This window comes from Neltuma alba, unplaced genomic scaffold, assembly GCF_004799145.2.
Source record: "Neltuma alba isolate B1F8T4 unplaced genomic scaffold, ASM479914v2 tig00011551_pilon, whole genome shotgun sequence".
In the NCBI taxonomy this organism is placed as follows: domain Eukaryota; kingdom Viridiplantae; phylum Streptophyta; class Magnoliopsida; order Fabales; family Fabaceae; genus Neltuma; species Neltuma alba.
In genome coordinates, this window is record NW_021636212.1 from 99,309 (window position 1) to 111,886 (window position 12,578).

The 12,578-nt window shown below is 31.9% G+C and overlaps 1 pseudogene; it reads left to right on the plus strand.

Annotated features, from left to right (window-relative positions):
- Window positions 1-10,309: 10,309 nt before the first annotated feature.
- Window positions 10,310-12,032, plus strand: LOC114714922 (transcription factor TCP4-like; annotated as a pseudogene).
- Window positions 12,033-12,578: the final 546 nt, after the last annotated feature.

Sequence of the window (12,578 nt, forward strand, 5' to 3'; positions counted from 1 at the left end):
TATTATTATTTATTTTCATTTCAATTTTGAAAATTGACTCCCAAATGGCATAAAGATTTTGGAGATATGTCAATTTCCTTCGGTAACGTAATGATACGGATAGGGTATCGTCCCAGTCATGGTGGGCCTTGAATATAATTAATCAATAATATTGTTCATCTTTCCAAACAAATAATTAAATTTTTAACATTGGTGGATAAAATATATAATATGTTTTTGCTTGAGGATGAGGATATTATATATTAAATAACAAGGGGATTTAATGCGAGAGGAGATAATGCACACATAGGCATGGATAATGAACCTTTAATTTATAGCCAATCATATACAACAAATTATTAACTTTATACCCATTCTAAGCTGGTTTAAATTAATAATTTTAATTTCAAATCCAAACAAAATGAAACTTAATTTTCGTGGATGATGTCATTATTGAAACCAATCTATGTTTTGTAGCCAATTATTTAATGATAATCATATTCCCTCTATGTAATGTAAAAATTGTCCGGAGTCTATTGTGTCAAGTTCTTATCCCAGAAAAAAAAAGACAATGTTTAAGAAATTGATATGAATAAAATCATTCTTTCATTTCAACAAAAAATATCACAAATTTTAGTGTCGATGAAATAAATTAAAATGTGCATCAGTTTGCTTCATATTTTTCTTGATGGTAATTGATGTTAGAAAATATGTTGTAGACAGAAGAAAATGCAATGGAAATAATTGCACGAATACAGTTGAGCAGTACCAGAGTTTACAGTAATTAATTTTGACCATTTAAATTGATTTATATTTTACATATTTTTTATTCTTAATAATTATCTTTAAAAATTTGATTAAACTTTTCTTGTGTCATCGTTCTTTTAATATAAAAAAATTTAAATTATGGATATATAAATTTAAATAGTATAAAGTGACTAAAGTAAAATTTAACTGATTAAATTTCGTCGTTGACTTGGGGTAAAAAAAATATGATATACCGTACTTGCTCATTCCTGTGCTCAAAATAGGTTGATTAATTAATTAATTAATTATGTTTTTGACCATGGTGCTTGCTTAAATAATGTGAGATTGCATAGAGAGATCTAAGATATAGTCTCTTTACTTAAATCAAACCAAATCTGATTTAACTGCATAACCGCCGTATCAAATCTCATTCCCCCCTAATCTGGACAACATAAAAGACATAGCTCTTAACAAGGACGAAAAATATCCCGACATGCCAATTAAAATTAAAAAAAAATATTTTTACGGTCATAATGAATATTAGAAAGCACACTCACGTACAATCTCAATAAAAAAAATTTCAAATTATAACACAACGACTTCTCTTGGTGGAGGGAGTCTTCCATCTACTAGGTTTTAATCATTTTTACTATCCTTCATTCTAAATATAATAATAGAAGTTGAATAACTAATTTGTAGAGAATAACAAAATTAGGTAAGTTAGTTGTTTGTAAAAACACGTGGTTGTTTTTCTACTACTCTAATTCTATTTATAAGTCACTTCTAAATCTCAATATGTTTTACATAAATTAAGAAAAATATTAAATTTTATTAATTATGTCTTAAAAATTCAACAAATTTTAACTTTATTCATATTTAATATATATATCGTACTCCATGAGAAAAAAGTCAACACAATAATTAATAAATGATAAAATTATATATTCATATAAAAAATTCAGTAATATGACTTATAAATAGGATAAAAAATTATTCTTTTTACTTTATAAATAGGATCAAAGCATAGAGGAGTAAAATACTTCTTCAATCATTTATATTAGAAAGTACCCCATTAATAGAATAGTGATAGTTTAGGAAGACAAAATGAATTAAGGTTTTTACATTTAGAACCAAAACAACCTTTTTAACTAATAGCTTTTAGAGCTAAGGTGTATTTAGCATCCCTGAAATATTTTTTTAGGTGCATTCAGCATCCCAAGTATCCAGCACCTTAAATATATTTTTTGCCTAGATACTAGATATATCAAAAAATATTTTTGGATGCTAGACGTGTCTAAAGTATACTTTACGTGTTGAATGCACTGAAAAATATTTTAAGATAGTGTACTCGTTTAAAAAAATACTTTATAATGTTGAATGTACTATAAAATATTTTTAGAAAAATATTTAGAATGCTAAATACACTTTAACCTAACTTTTATATTTAGAACTGGAGAGAATAATAGATAATCATTCATGAGAGTATGAAAGGGCCTTCCTCTTTTTAATTTCCTTTCAAAATAGGTAACGTCAATATCCTCTGTGGAAAAAAATTTAATTAAATGAGAGGACGAGGACTTTCAATGTGTACCATAAAATACTTTTAGAAAAATATTTGGAATGCTAAATACACTTTAACCCTAACTTTTATATTTAGAAGTGGAGAGAATAATAGATAATCATTCATCAGAGTATGAAAGAGCCTTCCTCTTTTTAATTTCCTTTCAAAATAGGTAACGTCAATATCCTCTGTGGAAAAAAAATTAATCAAATGAGAGGATGAGGACTTTCAATGTGTATGTCATAAAAGATCTGGGAAAAAAAATTTAAACCTATATAGTCAGTATCCTCTGTGGAAAAAAAATTCAGTAATGATTTGCTTTAATATATTCTTTATTTCTTCTAGCCGGAGTGGTTAAACTTCTTTTTCTCTAATATAATAAATAGTATAATGAGACAGTAATGCACTAATTATGGATATTCGCTCACAAATACTACCATTTTCCTGGTTCCTGATCACAGTATATGATACTTGAAATTTTATGTAATATTTACAACTAACAATTAAAATATTTTTATTAGTTATCAATCGAACTTTTTCCTTCCAATGCCAGAGACTACAGAGAGATAGGAGGAGAAAAGATTTTAATAACTCAGATCGTGGTTAAAATTTTTACTCAAACCGAAAAGATAATTAATTATAACAGGCATCTGGAAATAAATCATTTGAGCTTAATCATCTGGGTAGAAAAAGACCCCAATGCATTTCATATTTATATTGATAATAATTCTGAATTTAGTTTGACAATTTAATCTGTATCAATATATATATAATGACCAAAATACATTTAATTAAGAGATATGAAACACAAACCAAGGACATGCTTCAAAATCCAAAAATGTCCTAAACCATTAATACTAATCTTTCATTTGAAATTTGTTAGACACGCACACAAAATAAAAAAAGGAACTAGATTCTCCGCCACAAGTAATTAAAGAGGTAGGTTCGATTCATGCTCATAAAATAAAAGTCAAACAAGTCACATATGATTCTGCGGCAGCAATGGAAAAACAACTTACTTCACTGGGCCCCTCTTGCCTTTTTCATCCTTGTAACTTTTGGCAGATTCCAAACAAAGCGAACTAAGCTTCGCAGAAAGAAAGATCGGAGGAGAACAATCCTCACAACTTTATATTGTTCTTTGCATGCCTCAACTCATCAGAACAGAAACCCTAGCCAGCTGCTGCTTCACCACTTAATTTGCTTTATGTCTTCCTCATCATTCTCTTCCCCGTATATTCTTCCTGCTGTTAATATATGCTTATGTGCGCGTGTTTGTGTGTTATTCTTACTTTGTGACTTTATTATATGTCCAAGTGGTCCTTTTCCTAGGAAAATACACGGAGAATCATCATAAAGCACCAAGAAAGAAACGTAATTATTAACAAGTCTTATGAAGCTGAGTAGTTTATAATGACGAGTTTCAATACAAGAAATAACAACAAGTTCAAGCTGTTATTGGGATTTTTTAATAATTATATTCCTTTCTTAAAACTTCATAATACTCTCAAAAACTTATCACTGTGTGAAAAGTAACAGATATATATATATATATATATTTATATATAGCAGTTTCAAAGTAGGGTAGTACTGCACTAGGAATTCAATCACCAATATAGCTAGCTCAAAAATTTTCTTTGTTGTATATTTTAAATTTCTCTTCAGAAATATATATACATATTCCGATTAATAAGTGCCACAATACTAGATTGATTAATTTGCGTGTGTGTGTTTGTGTGTTATGTGGTCCATATATGCATGAACAACAAAGACAAAAGGGTGAAAATTTATGATTCTCAAGTTGTTTTATTTTTTTGAAGTCACCACTAGAATGGTGAGATGCAGAAATGACAAAACCAAAGATGGTCCTCACTTTTGAATAGAGTAGGTGTGAAAGTTACTCAACCAATAGTTCTTATCATTATTATTAGTTTTCTCTTAAAAAAACATGAGACTTAGGAAGCATAATTCCTTTGTGATAATATTTAAGTTTTTAATATTACAATGTTACGTATCACTATCATTATTTAAAAAAAAAAAAAGATTTGGAGGAGTAGTGCTCGTTGTGTCTTCATCATGGATGCGATTTTTAATTAGGATGAACTGATGGATGTTCATTTATTGAGGTCGATCTGAATAATCCAATGTTTCATGATGTATAGGAAGCTGCATGAAACAAATAATTGATGATTCATGCATAGAACAAAGCATAGTACAAATACCACCCACCCCCCAAAAAAGGAAATTATTTAATATTAAACAAAATCAAAACCAATGCTTTTAGATTTTATATTAATGATAATGCACAAGGAATGCAAAATTAAATTGTGGAATGATGGTTTGAACTAGAGCTGAAATTTTGGACCAAATTAAACTTGACAGGTCAGCCTGAGTAAGCCTAAAACAATACTAGGATTTGACTTGTGAGAATAATACCTTTTCTTATAACTGGATTTTCTCTTTGCTAGGTACATTGATCTTCTTATTGAAAGTAATCATATTCAAGGTATTGTTAAGTATTAAATGTAGGCATCTTTTCTAGAAGGGATTTGAACTTTAATTCGCCATATTATAATTGATTAATTTTTTTTACTAAACTCAACCCTTATTGATTAGCTGAAACCTTTTGAGCTAACCTAAATATCTCAGGAAAAAATAAGGTCAGGCCTGTACGTATGGCCCGACCCAAACACTAGCATTGTTTTTCTTGTGGTGGGGAGAGATGAGTGAAGAAGGATTTCATGACATGATTTTTTTTTTGCCATCATGAGATGAACAGGATATAACTGGAACAAAGAGAAAGTAAAAGAAACTGAGTCCATGAAAGAAAAACTAAAAGAAAATGACACAAAAATGATACTTGAACCTGAAAATGTCAAAGTGGTTACTTGAATTTGCAAAATCCCAATTTAGTCACAAGTGACCAATTTGACATTTATAAATTTGCTGAAATAACCATATCACCTTTCATTTTATTTATTATTTTTTAAAAAACCAAAACCTCCACTAACCGGCCAGTCGCCGAAGCTCCAGCAGTCAGAAATAATTTTTTTAAAAATTTTTACAACTTCAGTGTAACAGTTAAACTCTTTTGTAACGTTATCAACAACTTCAGTATAGTACGTAATTAACAAGTTTTCTAGAAAATTCAAAAGTAGCATTTTTACAACTTCAGTAATACCATTAACAAGTTTCGTAACTCTATTAATAACTTCAATATAGCATTTAACAACAAGTTTTTCTTAAAAATTAAAAAAAAGGCATTTTTACAACTTTAGCAACTACTTTTTTTTAAAAAAATTTTACAATTTCAGTATAACGGTTAATAATTTTTGTAACGCTATTAATAACTTTTGTATAACGGTTAACAACAGGTTTTTGAATTTGTTAATGGCATTACTGAAATTATAAAAATGCTACTTTTGTTGATGGCATTACTGAAATTGTAAAAATGTTACTTTTTGAATTTTTGAAAAACCTATTGCTAATTGCTATATTAAAGTTGTTAATAGCGTTTATGAACTTGTTAACTATTTTACTGAAATTATAAAATTTTTTTTAAAAAGTAGTTGCTAAGGTTGTAAAAAGCTACTTTTTGAATTTTTAAGAAGACCTGTTGTTAAATGCTATACTAAAGTTGTTAATAGAGTTACATAATTTGTTAACAACATTACTGAATTGTAAAAATACTACTTTTTAATTTTTTAAAAACCTGCTGTTAATTGCTATATTAAATTGTTAATAGCATTACAAAAGTTGTTAACCGTTATATTAAAGTTGTAAAAATTTAAAAAAAAGTTACTAAAGTTGTAAAATACCATTTTTTTAATTTTTAAGAAAACATGCTATTAAATGCTATACCGAAACTGTTAATAGAGTTATGAAACTTGTTAATGGCATTACTGAAGTTATAAAAATACTACTTTTTGAATTTTCTAAAAAACCTATTATTAACTGTTATACTGAAATTGTTAATAGCGTTATAAAAGTTGTTGACCGTTATATTGAAGTTGTAAAATTTTTTAAAAAATTGTTTTCGGTCTCCGGAACTCTGGTGACAGCCATCGCCGGAGCTGTGGCGACCGGCCGCGGCAATGGGGGCTTAGTTTTTTAAAAAACAATAAATAAAATGAAAGCAATATTGTTATTTTAACAAATTTATAAATGTTAAATTGGTCACTTGTAACTAATTGGAATTTCCCAAATTCAAGTGATAATTTTGGCATTTCTTAGTTCAAGTGTCATTTTTGTGTCACCTTCTGAAAAACTAATTATTTATTTTTGAAAATACAAATATTTTGATAAAGCAATGCCTTGAGTTTTAGTACAATTTCACAAACTCGAGGACCATCACTGTATCCATCTTTTTATTAGAGAGAAAAAAAAAAGAGTGGATGAAAATTAAGAAAGGAAGGGCAAAATAGTAAAAAGGGGGATGGAAAGGAAAAAGGACACGATAAAAGAGGAGCAGAGAAGGAGGACGTTGGGGCAAAAAAGAAAAAAAAGATTGGAGTGAAGATGCCCTCTCCACTGTCCAACAAATCTCAAAAGGTTTGTTTGGAACATGACAATCCCTACACGCATGTTTGTTGTTGTTCCTTTTCTTTCATTCATTTATCAAACCACACAGACAAAGTGATGGAAACAAACACACACAAACACACAAAACCAAGGAAAAGGAAAATCCAAAGAAGAAAGAGAGGAAATGAGAGGAAGTCCCTTTCAATGAGGAGGGGGTGATGGCAATGTCATGGCCTCGTGGGTATGTATCTCTTCATCACATGGCATCCAAATTAAGAAGGAATAAACATACACATATCCGGTAAAACAAACATACAAAAATATCTTTAAGTATGGAATCCTTAATTCAGGATATCTTCCCAATACTCTATTATTGCAATTTTTCAGGGATTAGCTTGACGTTAAATTTATAAGGAAATTACCCAAATATTTGTAATTTAAAATCTTTAAAAAAAAAAATGAAATGGTCAAGGACAAACGGATACTAAGGTAAACACAATTAATTGATAAAAATTTCTATGAAAATAACAGTTTAACAAATAACAATTTTCACTTATTAAATTTCAAGCAGCTTTCTTCAATCGTTATTGTTAAGAGAATTTTGTCTTGATTTACATAAAATATTTATAAACTTAAATAAATAAATAAATCCAAACGATGCCTAAAGCAATACCAACTGGCTTTTCCTAAACGATTAGGTTAGGTCATTTCACAAAAATCTTTTTCTCTAAAATGATTCCAAGAACTTTATTCCAAGAACTTTATGGGAATTAAGTCATTTGTGTAGGACTATTTTGGGATTCTCATGTTTCAACGGTTCTTATATGTCTTTCTCCCCCTTCTTAGAATGGATTATGCATTTATTTTTCCACATATAATTTAATCTCTACCTTTAGCTTCCCAATAAACTAAATATGTATTTTCTGTGTCTTATAAAAAAAATTGAAGAGTGATTTATAACTCTAACTTCTGTTATTGAATAACGTAGTTTGTTCTAAATTATACATACTGCGGAATAGTGTATTACTTATATTGATGATTCAAATTTCAAAGCCAATCAACAATCATTGAACAATGCACATTTAGTCATTGATTATATGGATTTTGTATTTGACTAAATTAGGCATTTATTTTTTTAAATATATATATATATATATATATATATATATGAGATACTATGCATGCAAAGAGGTATAGATGATAAAATGGATCTTTGTTAAAGAAAATGAGTCTGAGAATTAAAACTGTCTTTGAATTAAAAAAGAAATGAGTCTGAGAATTAGTACTACTACTTACATGGATTGGCGCAAAACAAATCTGAAAATATTATATAAAGACAAGTAATTATTATTCATCAAAATAAATATTTTTTTGTTAGTTGACGGTGACACCGCATAATTAATCATATATCTGGATCAAATTATGTTTGCTTTTCAGGAGAGTGAATTATTGAAGGGTATCGGAAAACTATCTTAATTTTTAGATATTTATATTAAATTTTTAAATCTATAAAAATCTGAAATATGAATTCCATTTTTGCCACCTTAATATGCATTCATTCTCTCTCTTTCCTTTGGATGCAATCAAGATTGTTGCTTATTGTAATTGGCGCCAAAAAAAACAGAAAAGAAAAAATAATAATTTACTAATTGGTTCATATTGCTCGGTTGTTATTACTGGTTACTCTGCTGCTGCTGGTATTGCTACTATTCTCAACATAAAAATAAAGAAAAAAATTGCTGAAAAATTTAAAACTACAAAATTTATTACCAAAAAATATCCTAAGTTAGTTTGAGAACTCAAATGATGCTTATTTTTAGCGGGTGCAAACTCTTCTTTAATTTGTGAAGCCTATTTTTAATTACATGCAAAACAAAATATACTTACACCTAAATGAACATATGTTACATGTAATTGAAAAAGAGTTATATCTTTAACCATTAACCATTTTTTCTAAAAATAAAAACATTTGGTATCGATGAAATTTATTTTTTATTAAATTTTATAGTTTTTCTAATCACACACTAATCCTTTTTTGGGTATACTAAATCGCACACTCAATAATTGTTTAAATAAAACCACCAACCTTATTCATGGCCAAAGCCCACACTATCACCTGAGCTAAATGAGTTGATATTTTATTATTTATTTTATTTTATTTATTGTACAAACAAACCTTCCCTGTTGTATAGTGTGTACTCTTCTGTGTAAATCACAATTGCAAATAATAGTCTCTCACTTTTACCCTCCCGCTCTGACCCGGCGCCGTGTCGGCGTCACCATCATCCCAATCAAACATATGTTTTTTCTGCCTTATTTTAATTATAAGGTTTTATTTATAAATTATAATCAAAATTTTATAATTAGGTTTGGAGTTAATACCTCTTCTCCTTAGAAAGTATTTAGACAGAATCAAAATCATAAATTTAAAAGTGTTTTTTACGTTATACAAAGTAAATATGTAGAGAAAGTTACCTCGTTTTATTAAAAAAGTACTTCCAAAAGATATTTTTGGATGCTTCCAAACACCTCCTTAATGTCAGTACTATTTTAAAAAATAATTTTATTCTAAATATAAAACTTTAATTTACTTAATGTTAATTTTTTCAATCATGCGTAACCAACCATATGTCATATTTTTGGAATATTAGCACCGCATATGATTAAAAAATTCAACATAACAAATATAAGTAGCTTAATTTAAATACAAGTAGTATATTATTTATAACCAATTGCTGGGTAATCAAAGTGTGATATCATTGTTAAATGTTAATTTCTGTCCTTTAAATTTAAAATAATATTACGTTTGATCCTTAATATAAGAGGTCGTTTGATTTTTATTTTAATTTTAAATATAAGATCTTGATTTACTTTGTCTCTCATACTTTTTTTTCTAAAGTAATCATTGTAATCATAATAGCTCTAGTTAATATATTTGATTAATAAAAATATTTTTTTAAATAATACCTATTTATTATAAATAAATAATATAATTAATTTTTTTAATTTATTCAAATTAATCTATTAAGTTGTAATCCATTAACCGACCCAACTGTATTGCCTTTTTTATTTTTTTTAAAAATTGTTTTGCAGGCGGGTCAGTGAATCGCAGCAGTACATAAAGCAGAAGCTCAGTTGCCTAAAGCCACGAGAGCGGCTTCGATAGAGAGAGAGAGAGAAGTGAAGGACATGGGTTAGGGCGAAAAGAGAGTTTTGGGTTTCTGGGTTTTGCTTTTTCTTGTTTCTCTCTTTCCATGGAAACACTGGTAATATTGAATATATGGCAGGTTCTTTCGCTATCCTCAGCAAAATCCTGTGAAGAACATTCGTCATCGTCGTCATCATCAACAATAAGATCAAAATCCTGTACCGAGTTTTGAAAAGCTGGAAGAGGAATATAAAAGACTTTGAGTCTGGATCCTCTAAGCGACGATCGTCACCATTGTTACCATCTCAACCATTACCTTCATCAGAGCCAAGTTCTGAATTTCACAGGCATGTAGAGGGGGAAGAAGAAGCGGGTGGGGAAGACGAAGAGGATCAGGATTCATCAATATCTCCATCCGGCAAAGACCCAGCTCTGCATTTCCAGCTTCAGTATCTGCAACAAAACCACTCTTTCGCAGACTTAGATACAGAGCTTAAATCTCTTCATCCTCCCAAGAAGCGGTCTTATCTCCTTCCTCCTTCGCCTCCGTCTTCCGCTTTTTACCGTTGAATATGCAGCAAAGATGGGAGAGAGTGCCAATCGTCACCAGCGACCGCCGGCAACGACGTCGTCCAGATTGGCTGTGAGGGGTGGAGGGGGAGAGATCGTGGAGGTTCAAGGCGGCCACATTGTTCGCTCCACCGGACGCAAAGACCGGCACAGTAAGGTGTGTACCGCTAAGGGACCCAGAGATCGGCGAGTTCGTCTCTCCGCTCATACCGCCATTCAATTCTACGACGTCCAAGATCGCCTTGGCTACGACCGCCCCAGCAAAGCCGTCGATTGGCTCATTAAGAATGCCAAAGCCGCCATAGATGAGCTTGCCAAGCTTCCTGCGTGGAACCCCCACACAACAAATCAAAATGCTCAGCAGGAGAAGGATCGACACCAGAATCAGCAGGTGAACGAGGACGAGAACCTCATTGGAGTTGACCGTTCCGCGGTCGATGCTATGGATTCTTTTGGCCGGAGAACAGGTTCGGCCGCAGATAATGGCGGGAGGATTATGGAGCAATTCGATGAAAACCCTGACCGTGGCGGGTTGGATTTTCTACCGCCGACATTTGACACTGACATTGCTGACTCTATGAAGTCTTTCTTCCCCAGTGGGGAGTCAGCGCCGGAGACGGATTCTTCGTCGATTCAGTTTCAGAATTACTCACCAGATTTGCATTCGCTAACTAGTAGCGCCTGCCAGAACCAAGATCTACGGCTCTCGCTCCAGTCGTTGCAGGACCCGATTCTACTTTCACCAGGCTCAAGCTCAGACCCACCACCACCACCAGGGTGAGCAATTGTTCTCTGCGACGACCCCAGTGGGGTTCGATGGGGCTTCATTCCCAGTGGAGCATGATCGATTGAGTAGAATGGTAGCTTGGAATGGTGGTGCTACTGATACTGGTAATAGTGGCCATGGCGGAGACGGAGGACTTATCTTCAACCCGCAGTCGCCGATGCAGACTCCGCTGCAGCCACTGTTCAGTCGGAGCCAGTATCTTTCTCAGAGGGGTCCCCCTCAGTCCAGTAACACTCCTTTGATTCGTGCTTGGATAGACTCGTCAACCGCCTCCACGCCTGACCACAGCCACTATCTACCACCGACAATTCATCATCAATCTTCTATCTCCGGCGGCATCGGATTTGATTCTGATATCTTCTCCGGTTTTCACATTCCAGCACGAATCCAGGGTGAAGAGGAGTACGACGGCGTTTCTGACAAGCCGTCCTCTGCTTCCTCTGATTCTCGCTATTGAACACATCAGATTTCCGAACTTCCCTCTCCTTTCAGGTGCCACCCTCAAATTCCTGTATTCTATCTCTCTGTTTTACACTTTTTACTCTCACAATGCAATTCTCACTCTGTTTTTTCTTCCCCAGGATTCACAATCGCATCCAAGATGATTTTACAGAGAACTAAGAACGAAATTTTCAGCTACAGTGGGAATTAAGATTGAAGAAGCATCAGAAATTAAAGGAGTTGGATTCAGTTTTCAGTCAGTCTTGATTCAATGGCGTGTTTATTATGCCGTGGGAAAGAAGAGAAGCTGGGGCAAATTTTCCAGGCTTCCTAATCCCCGGTTTGTTTGTTGTTGTGTGTGTGTGTGTGTTTTTTCAGTCAACTTTTGTTCGACCTGTGTTTGACCATGAACCATGTTTCTTCCATTTCATCACTGTTGGATCACTATGTTGCCTCTGTGCCACTCTGAATTCACTATAGATTCAAGTTTTAAGTAACCACTGCATTACAGTGCATGAATGAGGTGCTAATCAGATGATGTTTCAATTGATTGAATCGCTAATTTATGGTTAAGAGACATTTTTGAAACGAGGGAAAAGGATAAAGCAAAAGGATGATGAGTTGTTCCGTTTTGCATAGGGTTTGGGGAATGGTGAAAAGGCTGACGTTATCATCAAAATATTCAATTCCAGAAATGGAAGAGCGTGGGAATGAATGATTACTGTGTTTCTTTCTTTCCTTTTTTTTTTTTTTTTTTTTGGTTTTACTGCTTTCTAGGATGGTTGTTGTTTTTTTATGACTATTTTGGTGCTTCAATTTTGGGA